Here is a 20,683-nt window from a genome sequence, read left to right on the forward strand (position 1 = left end):
TTTATTTCCTTTCATCCAAGGTTACATGGGCTTTTAGAGAGAGTGATATATTGCCTTCTGCTTACATGAAAGAAATGGGATGCAAGCTTATCTACTGACATTGAATTTGAAGAAAGAAATACTTTGTCAGTGATTTAGTTTCCAGCACTCATGTTGTGAGACATGCCTCCTTCCAAGCTAAAAGCAAGAGTTTCTGTCTTTCGATTCCATATCAGGCAACCCTTCCCCATCAATTCTTGCTTATAAAGCTCCTGCCTGGTATCCTCAACAGAACCACTCTCTGAAGCACTTGGACAGAGTGGGATCTGTGATGACTGAACTGGGAATGGCCCCACATTTCCATCCTCTCTGAGGTCTCATCAATTTCCTCCACTGGAAATCTGGTAGCAACATTTTCAAGGGTTCCCTGAAGGCAGATACTATCGTCAAAGAATGTCTAACTTGAGCACATGTCTTCTTACATCTGAATCACTCTGGCCAGCTTCCTCGTGAGTATAGAAAAAATGTTTCTTTTTGTCAGCTGCCATAATATCTTCTGGAGTACTCCTAGACTCCATCTTCAGACAACTTCCTTGCTAGATATTTTGTACCACTGAAACTGAAGAGTAATAATACAGAGAAAAGCTAAGCATGTCCAAGGAATAAAAAAAAAAATGCACCCATTTAGCCTTTCTGGCTCTTTCAGTGGGGATTGCTATCAGAATTCAGCACTGGTATTTTCAAGAGTTGGTGAATGGATCCATGCATCTGATCATAAATTTATTCCTAGTTTACACTGAGGAATAATAAAAATACAAAGTACACTCTTTCCACTGACAATAGAAACACAGCCTTTGTACTTGTCAAATTTTAAAAGCTTCCTCCTCTAGGAAATCATGAAGATACCATTGGCAGAGTTGTTCATCCTTTCAGGCTTAGCTCTTCTTAGCTTCCTGATTTCTGTCTGGATGGGAAGTGGTCAGAGAATTCTTCATTTTTTTCCAGCGGAAAATCATTGTGAAAGAAGGGACAGGAGAAAATAAGTTTTGTCCTGCAGAAAATACAGGCGTTTTGTAGGAAATTGTATGAAAATACATGTAAGAAGAAAACCTAACAATGCTTCCTCACCATACACCTTGTTGATTCAGATGATGTTTTGCCATAAACAGACTGGTTTGGGTTTTGGCATTATCAGTGACAGCAAGCAGCTCCACAGCTGGATTTGCTTGGCTAAAACTCAGGTTTGACTCAGTTTTTCACTCTAGAATACATGAATAAATACATTTGAATTAGACATATACTTTTGTGTGGCCAAAGTTATACATAGGTGTCTTTAAGCAAAGTATATATATGTATATAGTATCTTAAAGCAAAGTATATATGAAGCTTCTTCTCCTCATTATAAATTCTTTTCTTTACATTAAGTGGAAATTATTGATATACATTGAAAATGTTTTGAGGTAGAAAACAGATTTAGGGAATGTAGCACGGATGTGTTTTAATTAGAAATTGCAACTGCCTCAGTCAGAAAGAAAAAAAAAAGAGGTTAAAGTCCACTGAAATGTGCTATGAGGAAGGCAGAAATGATCTATGGGAAAATAGCCAGTCCAAAATTGTCTTTTGGGGAATTAATTTTGATAAAAAATACTTTTTACCAGGCCTATAGGGATATTTGATCTTTCATTCTGTTGTGGCACCACCAAGCCACTTGCTGACTCTCCTCCTAGTGAGATGGAGAAGCAAATCAGAAAAGTAAGAAAATGCATGGGTTGAGATAAAAACAGTCTAAGAGCAGAGTCAGCTATAATGGCATAGTTCTTGACAGACTTTTGTCTAATCTATTCTCCATTATCCCTGGTGAGAGGGATGGTTTACTCCTCAAAACAGTTTATTGCAGTCTTTCACTATCCTTACATTTCCCAATATCCTATCTATTAAAGTAATTTTAGCCACCTAGCTCACCAAAGACTCAGAATTGAATAATTGCTTCTTTAATAATCCAGTTCAAAATCCCCTATTCCCAGGCAAAATTCTTTCAGATTTTCCTGAATTTCTTGGCTTGTTTTTTTTTTACTGATAATTATTTTTCTCTCTTGTCTTTGAAATTGATCTGCATTAAGATGTTTCCCCTGATCAGTTGTTTCTCATCCTCTAGTTGTACTTTACATTTTGCTTAATTAGTTTTTTTAAGTGTTTAATTAATTTTCAAGATTTTTTTTTTAAGTCTATGTTAAATTTCTATCATTTAGGTATTGCTTCATGTTGAGAGCAAATTTAAGAAGTATATTTACTGGCAGGTGTATTCCTTGTGGTCGGTGAATGTTTCTCTGATCTCACAGTAAAATAGTATCAATAAAAGGATGTACCTAACAATGCAGTGATACTGATTGGTAGGAAAAAAAGCATATGAAAGCAGAATATGTCAAGGTCAGGATTCACGCAAGCTGGTTGAGGTGTTGCATAATGTAAAGATCTTAGAGCTGGGTTGAAGTTAATACCATTGCTGGAGACATTAGTTTCCTGAGAGGTGGACTGTTGTGAATAGATTTGAAATAAAAGGATAGACTTCATTGCTGCAATCACGTTGTTTTCCAAGCAAGAACACACATGGTCCATCTGCCCACAAATTATCTGTATCATATACCATTGGCTGGGCAAGGAGACCTCCAGACATCTTTTTCAACCTCCACCATTCTATATCAGATATCTGTTATGAAGATTTTGCACACCATGGTTTAGAATGTGCCATGACCACACTAGGAGGTATTTCATGTTTCAGTTTCAAAGTCTTTGGGTCCTTTCTGATACTTTAAAAACTATTGCAAAGTGCAGGAGGAGACAGTTTTCAGTATCCAGTAAAAGCAGCCAACAAACACTTGAGGGACCTTGAATGAAAGGGGGGAAAAAAGAACAGCCAAGGTGACAAATGACCTTCATGGTAGCACATCAATCACTAAGCAATGAACTGTGTCTTGTGGAAAGAAAAGGAGCTGGCCAGCCTACACAATTTCTTCATAATTTCTTTAAGTTAGTATAGTAGGAAATGTTGCCTTGAATAATCGTTGCAGGAGAAATGACAATAGCCTGGGAGAAGAGGTTTTCAGGTGAGTTGTGTTCACCTCACAACTAGAGAGCATGTTGAACATCTGAGAGGAATGCCAATGTTTACAAAATCTTAAAATATCAGAGAAATATAGGTAAGTGTCTTTCCATATATAGCTGGGAGTGGTAAAATATTTGATGTGAAAGGGTCCTTGCTTGTCATCAAGGCAAGTGGTCAGTAACTTGCAGGTGAGTGTATGTCATCATATTCAACAAGTCATGGGTGCTGCTCATCCCTCTTTCAAATAGCCATGCACACAGAATACAGGTCCACGTATGCAAGGATTTACATACGTTCAGAGGAGGATGTTGCACCTGGTAACACTTTTTCTGTTTTGCCTCAGCTACAGTTAAGTTCCTTGAATTGTGGTGTTTTGTCCTCCATTCTTTGGGATCAGACTTACAATGTTCTGCTGTAGCACCTTTCCTCCTGACAAGACAAAGAAATCACAGAAATTATAACACAATGTGAAAACCTACTTAAAAAATTTATTATCGCTTAGCAAGAGAAGAGAAAGTCCCAGTGGTGTGATTGCTGTTGTGGAGGTTCAGGGAAGGCGAGTTGTTAAACAAAATCTTATGTGCCCCTCTGTTTGTTCCATTTCTAGAATAATTCCTAAAAATTAAGATGTAAATACATTTCTTTCTTTGTGGTTCAGCTTCTAGTTCCTGTTAAAGTATTCAGTTGATTCATAACATTTTAAAGCCTTTTAAGAGCCAAATAAAATTACAATGTATAAATTATTAAAAGCCTCCAACAAATGGGAAAATACTTACAGAAAAACTCCTTCATAAATAATGTTCAAATTAAATTAAATAGCAGTATAAGGAATGCATTAAAGTTTGCGAATGAGATATTAGCAGTGTGCTCTCTTAAAGTTATGATAGCTGGAGCACTCGCTACTTCTCTGAAACCTTGTGGTTCCAAGTCCTGGCTCACTCTGGGAGAGAAACATGTGGTGCTGCTGAAGATTGGAAAAAGAGCTCAAGGTCAAGGGTCGACACAGTAAGGGAGTTTGCTCTTTAAGAGGTTATCTGTGGATCTGCAAAGCCAAAGTGTAATTGGGTTCTGTGATGTGATTTTAGTGTGTAATTGTATATGATCTTAGGTAGTTTCAAAGACAAGGTTGGAAGATTTTTCTAGCCTGCTTGTGATAGCAATTTTGGGGAGTCTGTGTAGCCTGCGATGGACAATGCAGTTTCTTCAGAAATTGTCATCAGGAGTGATACAGCTGGTATCTGACTCATTTTAATTACCATTTTGGGAAACTGGTAACATGGTTTGTTTTTAATCTGTACCCTATAAATCAGCAGCTTTGTCGTTGTGTGCCATTCCTGCAACTGGTAAACTCCTGTTTGCTTCTGAGCTGGTGCTGTATCAGAGAACATTTTGCATCTTTATGAAGACAGTACAAGTCACTGTAATTGATCTGCCTGGATATTGCTTTTTCTTCGGTCTTTAAGTAGATGGTTTGCCAGTGGGTTATCAAGTTTCTGGTTCTTGATTATTCAAAACAGTATGAAACAAACATTTCCTATTGTTTTAGTTGTTTAGGGTTTCGTTGATTAAGCTGTCACTGCTGTCAGTTATGTTCCTATAAGCCTGCTCGGATCTATTTCATGTTAAGAAAAAGCTCAGATAAATCCAGGAAAGCTTAATGTTTATCCAATGTGAAAATAATTACTCAAAAGTGTTATTCTTAATCCAGATAATTAGAGTGAGGAAGGAGAGATCAGTGTCATTGTGAATTATGCCCTGGCAATTGACTCTTGGTCCTTGTAAGTTTCAGGTGAAGATGTGGATGGATAAAGGTTAGATTAACCATAATCCAAAGTAGCTGCAACCTTAATCTGTTATGATACAAGGATGATCACTTAAAAAGAGCTGGATTGTGGGATTGTTTCTGGTTGGATAAGATGCCGCTCGACTGGGACTAGCCTTAAAACATGCTTAGCACCATGTCACTGCAGCTGTAAGCACTTGTGCACGGCTTCAGCCTGCTGCAGCTCAGAGACAGGCTGCTGGGTCTGGCTGCACACTGTAACACAACCCGGCCTCGCAGTATCTGTGCTTTGCATTAACATGCTTTACCCTGTGCTTCATGGAAAATAGATGGTAACTGCTGTGTGGGGCGAGCAGCTTTGTGTGTGTCTGCTTCTCTCTGCTGTTAAACATGTTGCTTTGTGTTCTCTGCTTGAAAGGTTCAGTTATCTACAGGCAATCACACTGTATATAATGGTACATATTGTTCCAAATGGTACACGGTACATATGGTACATACCATTCCAAAAACTAAGCAATTAAAAATGCAAAAGAGACAGAATGTCTACTTCCCCTGTTTTACTTTATGCCATTATTTTGAGTAGCTACTAATTACAGTATGCAAGATCTGTACGGAGAACATTTGCAGTTGTGGTTTTCTTGTTGTGATGTTGCAAAGTTTTCAGAAATCCATTGGAAGTGAACAAAACAAATTCACGTAGAACACAAGCAAAGTAGCTTTAGAAAGGGGACCTGTGTGTATTTGCACACACTACAAGCAGATGCAGACAGAAGGTGCTTGATGCTTCAGACTTTTCCCTGTTCATACACAAGAACGTAACAGTGACAGCTCAGATGACGGTAAGTGTGGTAACCCTTTGTAAACACTTTCAACTCCTAAATGCCAGTGGTTACTTATTGGGAATAACAGTGCTGAAAGAGGAAGAGAATAGGGTTAAAGACAGGTCATTTCTTGAAAAACAGTACAGGAAATATTTGGTCTCAGCAGATAATTTAATTGTATGGTCAAGTCTGTATCGTTGTTTCAGGCCAAATGGAAAATAAGGTAAAGGCATTTTTTTTCTCATCCATTCAATTTTTTTTTTTTTGTAATAAGTTAGATGCATTTATTTTGCAGACATACATTTGAACAGATCTTCTTCATCCTTAATGGAAAACTGGAAGCAGCCTTCCCTGATGCATGGCTAAGGTGAGGAAATAGTTAAGAAGGTAATTAATGAAATGCAAAAGCTAATAAGATGAAAGTACTTTAATACACACTTGAGCTAGAATCTTCTCTGTGAATAATTAAAATTCTTTAAAGTTCACTTCTATATTTTTAATAAAGTTTATCTCAGTAAGACTCATTCCTCTTTTAAATCTTCCTACACTTAATTCACTACCTTATTTTTTAAACTATTTTTAGAGCAGTATACTTGAAAAGGACTTTAGGGAATGTTTATTTTTGTTGATATGTTAAAGGTAAATTCTGCAAGAACAATAACATTGATGACCTTTGTTCCTAACAGAAAAATTGTTTAGGGTAACACAAAAAACATTATGTTATTTCTAATGTCACATGACATGTTGTGAATTCTCGTAACTGTTGTGTTCTCTTGCATCTTACAGTCTCTGATTTAAAAATAATAATTCATAGAAATGTATGTCACTAGTAAGCATTTCCAGGTTTATGTCACAAAAAAGATTTTTAGGGCAAGGATTTAAGTCCTCAGGCTTCAGAATAAAAATCAATCTTTAATTAAAAGTAACTGAAGAAGAAACCTTCCTGCTTGATAGCTCATTACAAGGGCATATAACATGGTTTCCCCAAAGCCTTTCTATGGACTGAAGTAAACCATTTGTCTCATGTAAAGTAGTGACTCTCACAGTAGAGAAATAAAAGAGTACCAAGGGCAATAAAAAATGAATGATAGAATTGCTCATGCACATCCTGGCTCTCAAAATGTTAACACACAAAAAGACTAGTTCATAAAGCAAAATTTTTCTTTATGGTTGAGGGTGCAGAGAAGACATAATTTTTAAAGAAGTAGGGAGTGCATTTTTCCTTAATGGAAAGTATGAGTTAGAATTTGTAGAACTTAGAGTTGGCCTCTTCTTCTTGTCTTTCTTATCTTGGCCCCTTCTGCATTTTACAAGAGTAAACTGGTAGGCAGTTGACTTTCAGTCATTGTATATCATGGAAAGGAGGCAGTAGAATCATAGAATCAACCAAGTTGGAATAGACCTCCAAGATCATCCAGTCTAACCTATCACCCAGCCCTATCCAATCAACTAGACCATGGCACCAAGTCCAGTCTTTGATAATGACAGTAAATAAAGGAAAGTACAATTATGTTCCTTGGTGGAAAAAAAAGTTTAAGTAGTGTAAGATTTGGAAACCTTTAAAATATCAAAAAGTCAATGAAATAAAAAAAGAAAGACTGTTGGAGAAAAAAGGAAATCCTGTGAGAGTATTTGTAGTGTCAAAGACCACAGTCAGGCTTAGGATTCTTAAAGTAGCTTTAAATTGGTTTTGTATTGGGAAAATTAATAAATAAATGAAATGAAAAGATACTAATAAAATAAAAAGCCTTTTCAAAAGAGAAGTAAAGGAGGAGTAATTAAATAATTTAAACATCAGATTGTAAATAGAGAAGATTTTACTCAGAGGAAACTGAAGTAACTGGCAAAAATGAGACATTTATCACTTTAAAGCAGCTTCAGTGTTGAATGATGACCAAACTCTGTCAGTCTTTTTGAGTAGTGATGATCTCAGGAAGTTCAGGGAATAGGAAAAAAGTTTCTGATGAATCAGGTGGAGCGTTTCTACAGCGCAGACAGATTGCTTCCACGTTCCGCCTCTCCAAGGTCTGGAAGCCATACGTCAATGGAAAAAGCCTTGGCTGATTTCTTTAATTTTCCAGGATTAGTGGGCTTTTAGGCTAAAATTATGATCTTCTGTAACTTCCATTAGTCTATCAGAAAAGGTAGTTCAAGACTAAAATAATTATTTTAATTGTTTAAAATCTTCCCTACCTCCTTGTGTGTTCAAAGCACATGAACCAGCTACATTGGTGTTTCAGATTTTTATGAATTTGTTTTAAAAGAATACAGAAACAAATGCCTAATTTTTCTTGTTCTGAGACAGCACAATAATTTACTAGCCATGGACAATTCAGAAAGAAGCAAGTACTGAAGGGCAACTATGAAATCAGTACAAATTAGTCACAGGCAATCTATTCTTGTAAGCCAAAAGAGGTTTTTGGGTTCAGAGAGAGAATCTACTTGTGTTTAAGAACTATTTCAGAGTGACCTGAGCATTCATAGAACTTGCATTACACATAATACAAGGTTCTTAACTTGCATTAAACTATAGTATTTAAAACAAACAAAAAAAAAGAAGAAGAAAAAAAATGGTGAAAATGCATAAATTTTATAGCCACTGTAAATGTTTTCATCTATGTTTTCTACCACCCAGTTCTTTCATCCCACTGGGTAAAAATAGTCTTGTTTCCTTGGCGTCTTGGTATACAAACGTAAGAGTTGACTCTGTTGAATCCCATTAGAAGTACATTTTTGTCCATTAGCCTATTTCTGTCCATGGTTGGTTGATTAAGGAAAGAGTACAAGAACATGTCCAGTAGAGAATATTTTCCATCTTCTAATGATGTCAGAGACTTCTTTGTATAGGCTTTACCAATACTGTTGTATTTTAGTGCCCTTATTTGTCTTCTCTTCAATAAATTTGCCCAGTTACATTTTGATTCAATTTACACTTGTAGTGTGATGTAGCAATGAGTTAGTTTAAACAACTAATTTAATTGTGAACTAGCTGAAAAAAGAATTCCTGGTAAAGTGCTTATTTTAAATGGACTGCCTAACAATTTAATTTGATATTCCCTTGTTCTCCTCTTGTGAGACAGAGTGGAAATTTTTACTGGAGAACATAGACAGGGAATAAATTCTTTCTAACCTGCCTCTTTTTACCATGCTAAAGGATCCCACTTAGATAAAAATTTTTGTCCACAGAATGGCTCATGTATCTTTGTCCATTCTTGGACAACCTCAGTATACTTCTCTGTATCTTGTGAAGCTCTTCTATGTTTTTATGAAGATCAGAACAACATCCAATATTCATTAAGTGACTGCAACACCAATGACTTGCACTTGAGCGGTATTTTTTTGGTTCATCCTGTGCTGTTTACATAGCAGTTTCAAACATTTTGTTTGCTGCTTTTTTTCTTTTGCCATATGTTGAGTTTGCATTTACTGTCCAGAATGTCTCCACATTTCTTTTCCTAGAGTATGACTTTATTATCTGTCTATTATCATACAAATGTAATTGATATTGTCTTTCCTATATGTGATTTGCTTCATATTCATTAACAGTATTTTTTTTTCTTCCCAGTCTCATCATGATGAAATCTATCTGCAATTAAATGATTAATTTTTGTGGTGTCAAGCATCTTTACCATCTCCAAACTAATTCTTTCTCAAGGTTAGTTATGAAGCCATTGAAATATGCATATTCCAGAGGAATTCACTGGCAACAACCCTCCATTTTGAAAGCTGTGCTTCCTTTACAGGCTGTTCTCCTATTTCAGAGCTCTTTTTTTTTTTTTTTTTTTTTTTAAATGCCATGGCATTGTATCTTACTCTGTAACAGAGTACCTTAAAACCCACTAGTGAGGATCTCATGATTTTTTTTTTAATTAAAGTATTTCCAGCCATTTTACTCAGCTTACACATCCATTTCTACTCCTGCTCTGAGTGCCCAGACTCACATTTAACTCAAAAATATCAGCCAAGCTGCATGCAGCTTTGTTTTGCAGCTAGTACTCTTGTTCAGATAAACTTTTCCTTTTGTCCCAGATCTTTGTGAAGATAGGATGGCTTCTAAGTTGGAGGATCAGACCTTACATTTGGTTTGAGTTGGGGGCAGTGTGACAGTTTGGCTGCCGTTTTGTTTGGCTGCTGCTTCAGCAAGAATAATAAAATACACAGGAATCTGATTCTTCAAATTGGAAATCCTTGTTTCGTTGAGGATGTTGAACAGCACTGACCTCTGCCTAAAGCTCTGTCAGTATCTCTTTTACATGCAATTCAATAGTCTCGGTTAAGAAATATGAGTAACATCCACTTGTGTCTGTAACTGTGTGTTTTGATTGCCGTTTCTTCACTTCTGTGTTACTTGGGCTCAGCCTTGCAAGACATGATGAGTAAATTCTCCTTACTTGAGATAGCTTGTTAGAGAAGTGTGCCTATCAGAAGCCATTGTTTCAGCATAAAACAAAAAGTAAATATTTCCTGTATGAGTTCTATAAAAACTGGAAACCTCTCATCCAGACAAGAGGTGTAACAACATAAACAACTGAGGATAATTATGTAGATATATTTTTTAAAATAGAGTATAAGCTTCTAAAAGTACCAATAGTTAAGGTTAAACCTTTTCTGCTTTCAGTGGGAAAATGATTGAAAGATTCTACTTTCTAGATACAAACGTACATATAAAATAGCAACTTCCTGAATGAAAACACAACCAGCCATATTCTGTAGGTCTGGTTAAAAAGTCTCTATGATTCTCCTCCTTTTGTTGTTCTGCATTAATACTGGTGAATGGCAGCACCTGCCTTCTGCACAATCCCTTCACACAGAGATAGTTTTGCTGTTAAGCAGAAGATGACAAAGAATGAAGGAGAGTCAGGCAAAAAAACTCACTATCTTGTAGAAGTTGTGAGTAAAAATCTGCTAAGTGAATAGATTTTTCTGGTTCTAAAAGAAATTCACTTAGAGGCACTTTGTAGTGAAATCGATAATTACAGCATTTAAAAGAAAGGATTTGATTTTGTTCTCTACATTTAGGGGGTTTCTACCAAAGGGGGAAAAAAAAGACAGTCTCCCATGCATAATGTGATTTAAGGTATTCTTGTTAGTAGGTTTTTTTAACTTCTCAGTTCCATTGTGGCTGAAACTTGCATGCCAAATAAGGCACTTACAGTCCTTTATACAATATTAAGTTAATAATTTTGTGCCCTATTGTATAGGAAGTGTTTGAGCTACTAAAATGTTTGATGTTTAAACCAATAAATCCCATGATCTCTGCAGTGACGCCGTCAATTGATTAATGTATATTTCAGTCTAGCAAACTCAAATAAGAAATTTTCTTTGGTTGGGACACCTGTCCCAGAGCATGTACCCTACAGCATAGTATTTCTGGACCTCATCCTATTCACTGTCATGCCCATAAAGAAAGCTCTTTCCCAAATTCCACAGGTCTCTTGTATGGCAATAATAATCTAATATATAATGCAGAGAGAGTAGAAAGAAAATCTGTTTCTGTTTTTGCATGCTCTTCAAATGCAGGCCTTTCAAAGACTTCAAGACACAAAGCTGTGCTCATTCTGGTGTTTCTCATGTACCTGCTGTAGCTTTGGTGTCTGGATGCTTTTAGCTCCAATGAAGACAGAGTTTCTCTCCTGACAATAACTTTACTTGCAAGTTTTCTCATGCTTCCTGGTTCTCATCAAAGGATTGTTACTGCATTTTTTTTCCTTTTGGTGTTTTGCATCCCTGATTCCTGTACTGATAATTAAAAAAAAAAAAAAGTATAATGAAAGATAAGGATTATAAACCAAATTTACCTGTTTGTTTTAAATTGGAGCATTCAGTCTATCTTTAATTGTGAATTTCAAATGCTACTTTAGGTCATTTTTTTTATAGTTCTGTGAAAGAATTCACATATGAGAAATTTATTAGGAGCATGTATTTCAGCTAACCTCAACTTTAAGATGAAAGGTTTTCAAACAATGGAGATTAGACTTCCTTGAAACAGGTCTGAGATGTGACTAACAATTTACACACACACCACTATTTTCATCTACATGTTCCTCTTATTGTAAAGACCTAAAACATTAATAGAACATTTCTGTTCTTACTATGTCTCTCTTTCTTTTGTTTTTTCTCTGTTTCCTTCTTTCCCACTTTCTCTCTCTCTCTCTCTCTCTCTCTATATATATATATTTATATATATCTTTCTTTCTTTCCCTTTTACATTTTTTTATCTCTCTCTTTCCACTGGGACTTGATTTTTCACAAGTTACAGCATTGCATATACTTCATATTCTGTAAATCCTTCTGTATTGTGTGATTGCCTTTGTGAGTAAGGGATAGGACTCAGAGGAGCAGAGGGTGTCCTGAAATCCTGTTCCCAGATCTCTGTGAAAAGCAGTGCTGGTTCACAGAGCAGAGGTTTATATCACAAGTTAAGCATTGCAAAGATGAGGCTGTATCCCTAATTCTCTCTGTTCTGGAAACCAGAAGGATTTACTGCATGTGTGTGTGTATAAATCACAGCAGCATTGGGCACTAGTAAACAGAATTCCTGTTTCAGGTGCAAGGGCTCTGTAGCAGCTTGCACTGGACAAGTGAGCTTCTGCAGTGCCAACTTCACTAGCAGCACAAAGCAGAGAAGCATAACACAGGAGAGATCTGCTTTGTGGATCTGTTTACAGAACCCAAGTATAAATTCTTGGTGTGTTTCCAGTTTACTGTCCAAATGAGAAGTTGACAAGGTATGTGGAAAATCAGAGGAAAAGCATTTCTGGTCCATAGTTTGAGATAAGTTGGAACACATCTTGTATGCCTGAAACAAAATTGGTATTGTATTAATTAATACCATTCTTTCTGATGTGGGACAGTTTCCAAAGACAAAGAAACAACGTCTCTATGAGGAAATCTGTGTAACTGAGTTCCAGTAGGCATGCAGTGAACTTAATTTATTATTTTTATTATTTTTTGTTTTGTTTTGTCTGTTTCTCAGACCTTTAGGTCTCCAGAACCAGACAGGGAAAGGATTGGCATCATGGGTTATGGTTAGAGCTCCTGTTTGCCTGTGTGCAGCGAAACTGCAGGGGAGGAGTATTGCAAAACCAAAGTACAGTATGTAACCCTTGATTTGTACAGAACTGGGAATGATTTAAGTCTGAATTTGATAAAATAGAAATAATCAAGCCTAGAGGTTTCTTCCTTTCCTTCTTTGAATGCTGATGCTTCGTTTTCTCATGCAAGAAGACATTCAATCATCATCACACAGTGAGCCTGCATGTACTGTGTACATAGATGTCCCCACGTGAGATCTAAGTCCATACTATTTTGTAATCTATGGAGAGAAAATGGTACTTTTAGGGGCATTTCTTCTTTTAAGACCAATATCCAAAATTTGTCATCCTGTAGTTCTGCCTCTTTGAGGGCTCTGGGGCCCTCAACACAAGAAGGACAGGGACCTGATCAACAGGATCTAGGGGAGGGCCAAAAAAGGATCAGAAGGCTGGAGTATCTCTCCTACAAAAGGCTGAGAGAATTGGGGTTGTTCAACCTGGAGAAGGGAAGGATCTGGGGAGACCTTATAGTAGACTTCCAAAACCTGACGGGGGCCTACCAGAAAACTGTGGAGGGGCTTTTTCAAAGGCTTATAGTGATAGGATAAGAGGTAGTGGTATTGAACTAGTTCAGGGTAGATTTAGATTGGACATTAGGTTCTTCACTATGAGAATGGTGGAACACTAGAACAGATTGTCCAGGGAGGTGCCCCCTGCCTGGCAGCATTTAAGGTCAGGCTTGATGAGGCTCTGAGCAAACTGGTCTGGATGGGAATGTCCATGCTCACAGCAGGGGGTTTGGACTAGACAACCATGAAAGGTCTCTTCTAACCCAATGCATTCTATTTCTTTCCTTTGAGTAGAAAGAGAGGACCAGTTCCAGTCTGAAGGTCTGTATTTCTACCATCTCCGGTAGGATGAATGAATCCTGCCTATTGTGACTGACAGGCTAACTCCTATAAAGGGAGAAAGGACTACAGCTGTGGTGTCTCTTAACTGCTGACTGTGTTTATCTGCCTACATAGAAGGTAGGTGAAGTGTGACGTGGTGCTATTTTTTTTCTGTTTTCCCTTCAGGGGAGAGAAAGCAACTAGAGAAATAATCAAAGAGCTTTGTTTGCAGAGTGACTTGAAACTGTGAAGCAAACTATAGCTTCCTTTAGCTAAGATAGCTTTAGATTGTTGGTTGTTTCTTAAAATTCTTTTTAGGGAGTATAATTTGCTTAGCAAAACCTGATATCAATGTGCTGAGTTTGGCAAGGCTCTCATTTCATGTCAATTTATCTCATCCTCTGTCTTTCTCTTACATCACCCCCCCCCTTCTCTAGCTTCCTTCACTAATGTATAAACCACCTGCATGTTTCCTGACTAACTTTCTCTTAGAGGAGATTCCAGTGTTTGGGCAAGTCACGGGAGACAGAGGGATTTGTGCAATCCCCTTGCTTATGAGCTGCGGAAGTGATGACAGAATAGTCCCTACAGTCGCTGGAGAATCTGACACATCACACCCAATTACTTGGCCTCCCCGGCCCCTCATGCTGTTTCTTCCCTGAAATATAAGCTTTCTGCCTGATGCTCTAGTTTAGTTTTTCAAGAAATTCGTAACTTAAAAGAAAAGGAAAAATGGAGTGTGTTGGGGGATGGAGCCAGTGTATGTCTCTAAAGAAAACTGTTACAGAGTAAGTCTTCAGGGACATTCAATGCATCAGATTAAACGTTTAAGATCTAGGAAATGTTTGATGGTTTGGTGTTTTGTTTGGTGGGCTTTTTTTTTTTTTTTTTTTTTTTTAAACTCACACAGGAAAACCCACCAAATTTAAATACAGGAGCTGAGCCTTGTCATTTACTGTGACACTGCCCATCAGCTGTCATGGGCTAGTGGAAGTTATTGGCCAGTAATTATAAAGTACAAATGCATTCACTAATCTGTATCTGCTCAGGATCTCCTAGTCAGTTGGAGAAAAAGTAGTTTATTTTTCATGTTAGTACCATGCATGCCATCCAATGCAGCTGTGTTTTACATTCCTCCTTCCTAGGAGCAGTCTCTCAAAAGTGAGACTGCACAAGTGTCACTTCTTCCTTCCTCTTGTACTACAACGGCTGACACAACAAAAGAGCAAAAGCAAAGCTGACTCTCAGGCATTTGATTATACTTCTAAGAAATGAGGAGTTATTGGAAATAAAAGTACACATTGCTGTGATAATTAAAGTACATTTGTCCTACATCTGGGTTCCAGGTTATCAGCATGTAGCGCTGATTATTGATCATATAAGCCTGTCTGACCAGAAGCTGTCTTTCCGAACTTGTGTGTTTCTATATTTAAGAAACCTACTGCAACTGGAGTTTTTCTCCAAAGGCCTGCACATAAGGAGCAGAAATTACTGTAGGTTTTCTTTTGTGCTCCTTGTTAGGTTGATTTCCTCTCTTTAAGGTTTGACAGCTATCCTTAGACAGTAGAGTACAACATTTGTGGTGTGATTGTTTATATATATATATACATAAAGTATATGTGAATTGTATAATAAGAACTTGAGAAGTTTCTGAGCAGCAAAAAACTTTTCTGCTACTTTTTTCAGGTTGAAACAGAGAATATGAAAAATATTGAGGATAGTGGAAGAGGGCCCAAGTCCAAGAACATGGGGCATGAATGGTCACAATCACCATGTGGGAAAGCAAGCTAAGAAGAAAGGAACATGCTTCCCTCCCTCTGGAATGCTGGTGTAACATAAGTACTCCTAAAGGAAAATGCAGTCTGAGGACATTTTCTGCCTTTCTGCTTTGCAGGTATAGAAGTTAAAAGTGCTGAGATGGTGGTCAACCAGCCTCCCAGGAGAGCCTGTGGCATGCCAGTATTCCCTTTGCCTAGGCTTGACTAGGAGCTGGGTGCAGCAGCTGCTGTTCCCTCCTGGCTCCCACAGCTCATGCAGTCTCAGCACCAAGGTGGCCTGAGAAGCTGCCTCACAACACTAAACTCTCTCTGTTCTTCTTTTTAAATCTTTGTTGATTTGTAACAGGGAAGAAACATATTCACACCACTTCAGTGAGTGATATGACATTTGATGGAGTGTGGTAACAACTTTTTTTTTTTTTTTCTTTTTGATTCAGCTCTTCAATAGGGCTTCTGAGTCCAGTGCTGTAAACTTCCATGTCCTATTGCAGGGACTGCCACAAGCACTTGTTTCTCCACTCTCCACCTCTGATTGACTTTCCTCATATCACAGATTTTGCCATGTTAACACATCTAGCTGCAGCAGCATTAGTCCTTGGGAGGGCAGATAGTATGATACAATGTAAGAGGTACCTTGTTCTTTACAGAAAACTACGGTGTGTTTGAGGCTCCCTGATTGGGAAAGATGTCTCCACCTAGCTCAAATGCTAGGGGCAAAGTCAGCACTTCCACGTGGTCTGGAAACCCTTCAGACACAGGCATTGTTAATACAGAGAGAAATCTAAGTCCCTGATCTGTGTTTGGCTTGGCCAGCTCCTCCCTTCTTCAGAGATGATTGTTCATGTGATGCTGGATGTCTTTTATACCCAAACAAACAGGATGCAAATTTAGTGCAGGAGTTGGAAGTCTAAGATGTGAATCTGTCTTGACCTGCTGCTCTTTGGACTCCTGGTGATGACAGTTCTGCCAGCTCTTCCCTTTTCTTCTCTCTGTGCCCTAGGCACTCTGATTCTGCCAGTCAGCTTACCTGGACACCAGTGCAGGCAATGGGCTATGGACCATAACCTTCTGTGATTGCGACTGCTCCTCAGCTCACCACAGGTTTAAGCTAAGGCTCTAGTAAGTCTCTGGAGAGATTGTAGTGATAGGACAAAGGGCAATGGTTTCAAACTAGAGAGGAGTAGACTTAGATGGATGTTGGGAACAAGTTCTTTATCATGAGGGTGGTAGGACACTGAAACAGGTTGGCTAGAAAAGTGGTTGAACATGTTCAAGGTGAAGCTTGACAGGACTTTAAGCTACCTGATCTCATTGAGGATGCTCCTGCTTACTGCAAGGGGGTTGGACTAGATGACCTTTGGAGGTCCTTTCCAACCCAAACCAGTCTATAAATCTATTATAAGTACAGCCCTACAAGAAATAATCAAGTGAGAATTTATTTTCTGTATTTCTCTAAAAGCAACTGAGAAGATAGTAGTATTTTAAAAGACAGTGTTTTATTATGTACAGCAAGAAAACATGTCAATTTCCAAAACTTTGGTTAAATTATAGTAGGTTTTAGTGTTAAAAAGCTAACTGATGCACATTTGGAAATTGAACACTGAAGTACAATGTAAACTGCCCCACCTCTGTGTGAATAATGGCACTAACTTAGTCACTTGTTAGTACAGGACTGCTTAGAGTATAAAAAGATGTTTCTGATTTCATGTGGAGATCCAGTAGATAACACACCACTTCTCAGTGCTGTAAGTTATCAACTGTTCTTTAATAGAAGTCCTTTTAAAACTCTTTTCACTTGCATAATTGTAAAGACCAAAGAAGCGAGTTGGACTGTCTGGGATTTTTAGAAAACAGGAAATGATGTCTGAGCAGCTTTTAATGTTTAGGCAAGAGCTGTGAAATGCTGCCTGTTCCATTTAAATTCCCTGGTCAGTATTGTTTAGCCAGGCAAACTGGCAAATGCTCCTTTGTGACATTGTCAGCCTTAAATCTGGTCATTCACTCCCTGTGCATCCCTCTGGAGCCTTAATAAAACAGAGTGTGGTGATCAGCCCCCAAAATACAACAATTTTGACACTTGTAGCCTGATGGCTAGAAGTTAACTCTTGTCAGACTCACCCTAGGACACCATTAAAAAAAAAATCCAAATATTCAAAGTGACCTGTTACAACTAGATGAGAAAAGAAATCAACTTAGAATTATAAGTCAGTTTCTGTGGCAGAGAGGAGTCAAATCAGGAGTGGATGATTTTGGTGAGGAGTCACACAATAGCACACAATGGCAAGCACACTTTTATATGCGTCTGTGCTAAATGAATGATGAGGTAATGGTAATGCTAAGTGGAGCAGCCTGTGTCCACAGTGCATTAGGCTGGGAATGATGGGGTGCACGCGTGTGCCTACGTGAAGGATGGCTTTAGAAGCACCATGTTTAGACATTTGCAGGGGATATGACTGTTGTGCATGCAGAAGGTTATCTCATGATTTGAGGTGAAGCAGGGTTTGAGGATTATCCATTCAAGAGATAATATGTTATTGCGTATTTCCTTCCAATAGGGACGGGTTGCCTTTCCTATATGCAGCCATGTATTACAGACACTCTCTTGAAATACAGTCTTAGTTTGTGTTCTTTTCAGAAGCCTCTTGTCTTTACAACTGGCCTCCTGAAGTCTAAAAATACATCCTTTAGAAGGAGAGAGAAACATGGAATATATTTAGAAATACTTAAATATAACTTCAAATAGTTTTCCCATTCGTTAAAAGTTTGCTTGACCTAAAATGTCAGGACCCACCAGTGTGAAAAGCAAGAGATGAATATCTCTTGTATCACCTTTCCACTGGTCTAAGCCCCAACGCTGAGCCTGCTGGAGCAGGAGTTGTCTGGAGTTAATCCTGTAACTGCAACTGCTTCTTGCAGCTCAGCCTCAGTGTATTTTGAGATTTAAATCCACAATTGAGGAGGAAGAAGGAAACATTCATGATGATTTTTTTCCATAGCAGCTGTTTGAAACTGCTAACATGCTTGTACCTTTAACAGTAAATCCTGGGGGAAAGAGACTGAGAGGCAGATTGGAGTTCAAGTGCTGAGAAGCACACAATAAATGTAGTTAAATTCAGAGGTTTCTTAGATAAATGTGCCATTGATTACTGAGAGATGAGGGAAAACTGTGTAAAGAGATTTGCACACACATTTTTGTTTGACGCTTCCTAGGGTATGTGGTGCACCTGCTGACTATGGAAAAAAAATAAACTTGTGTGCAAAAGATGATTACTTCACTATGAATAATAATAATAAAAACCCAGAGTTGCACCTGCACAATTTTGCAAAGGAAAATCAGTATTTTCCTATGGGAGAACATTAATCAGACACACTTAGCAATTACTATTTAGAAGGCTGTCTGAAAATCTCGATCTATGTTTGAAATGAAGTTCAAAATAATGGTTTTAAAATCACAAATTTAATATGCTAGAAATGTTCTGAAGGCTTCACATAGTTTCTGCAGTTTGGTGGCAGCTAGGACTGCTGAGATATGCCTGGTCTAGCCTGTTGGTGGGAAAAGATTGTTTTCCTTTCTTAATCCTGAGTATCATGAAGAGTAACTTTTGAAGGATATGCCCAAAGCCTGCAGGGAAGATGTGTAGACAGATTGGACACTAATTTTTTTACTGATTGCTGCTATATTTTTTCAGAAGTTTTTATACATAAGGTTCTTATTGTCCACATAGCAAAAGGGAGTTAGAATCAATTTCCTCTTAAACATATTGATAAACAACTCCAGATATAGTGGTAGTAGTAGGAGGAAACTACATTTACCTTTATGTGACCTATATAGGAATGCTGGAAAAATTAACTCCAGAATATTATGGTGACATTCCTTTAAGTTGTGGATATGATTTACATAGTAGGTCTTCTTGAGCCGTCCAGCTTCTTTCATCTTGATACTGTAAATTGCTTTCATTTCCCTGCCCCACCTCCCCCACCCCAACTCCCCCATCTGTATGCTTGAGGTATTGTTGTGATAAATTATGGAGGTACAGAACTGAAAATGGTGTGTAGATTGTCTAAGAAATTGAGTGCAGTCAGCCTTCAAAGTAGTGGATGATGTGCTAAAACGGCTACCTTCCCCTGGTCAGGTCGCACATGTCGTCAGTGAGCAACTGCTTTTAACTTCGCCTTTTGCCCAGAACCCTGAGAGCAGCTGGATTTATTGAATTAATAACAGCCCCACTTGGGGTGTTTTCTTTTCCCATGAAATCTGGCTATAATGTTAGCAAAGTGTAAGGCAGGTCTCCTTCACCAAACAAGGTGGTATCTTTATTAGTATTATTATACAGTGTTTAATCTGTGAGGCAGAAAATAATTGGAAAACTTACCTAGGGGTTGGGGGAAGTGGTGTGTGTGTGAAATTAAATGTTTCTCAGTAAACACAGTTGAGAAAAGAAAGAGGAGCACATACAAATGAGGTAGGTGATACACACATTCTGAGCATGATTTTTGAGGACACTCAAAATTAATCTCATTGGTTACAATGCTCAGTAGTGGCCTCATTAGGGCATCGGATGTATTCTAAATACATGAGGTGCAGTTGAAGAACTGGAGTAGTTTAGTCAAGAGAAAAGAAGGCTGAGGGGAGACTTCATTGTACTCTGAAACTCCCTGAAAGGAAGTTGTAGTGAGGTGGGGCTCAGTCTCTTCTCACTAGTATGAAGTGACAGGAAGAGAAGAAATGGCTTCATGTTGTGTTAGGGGAGGCTTAGGCTGGATATTAAGAAAAAATACTTCACTGGTAGAGTGGTCAGGCTTTGGAACAAGCTGACCAGGGAGGTGATGGAGTCACCATCCTTGGAGATGTTAAAATAAATAAATAAATAAAAGAATTATAAACATGGCACACTGGGACATGGTAATGGCCATGATGGTGTTTGGTTGACAGTTGGACTTGATGATCCTAAAGGTGCTTTCCAACCAAAACAATTCTATGATTCTATAAAACAACATCAGAATGTTAGTGGCAATGGTTGAGTAAGCGGTTTTTGTGCTTTAGATAATTTTTTTTTTCTTTCCCAGGGCTTTGGATTTCATGAGGTGAATGGCAGTGTTTGATGCAGATGGAGATGAGTGAACCATGGTTTACTCTGGAAGCTCTGGTTGTTTGACCACGCAGGTATGAGGGACATGTCCTACCACAGAGCTTTGAGCCAATCCCACTTAATAGACTTTTGTTTGGGGTCACTGTAGGTAGGACTCACTCATTTTCTAGGGACACTAGGCTATTTCAACCCTGGCACATACTGG

At 38.1% G+C, this 20,683-nt stretch overlaps 1 long non-coding RNA gene across 1 annotated transcript; it reads left to right on the forward strand.

Moving 5' to 3' along the window:
* Nucleotides 1–12,680: 12,680 nt before the first annotated feature.
* On the forward strand, nt 12,681–15,491 carry LOC135178420 (uncharacterized). The gene is made up of 3 exons (XR_010303515.1): nt 12,681–12,781; nt 13,584–13,748; nt 15,297–15,491. It is a non-coding gene; the product is annotated as an uncharacterized LOC135178420 (long non-coding RNA).
* Nucleotides 15,492–20,683: the final 5,192 nt, after the last annotated feature.

This window comes from Pogoniulus pusillus, chromosome 9 (genome assembly GCF_015220805.1).
Source record: "Pogoniulus pusillus isolate bPogPus1 chromosome 9, bPogPus1.pri, whole genome shotgun sequence".
NCBI lineage: Eukaryota > Metazoa > Chordata > Aves > Piciformes > Lybiidae > Pogoniulus > Pogoniulus pusillus.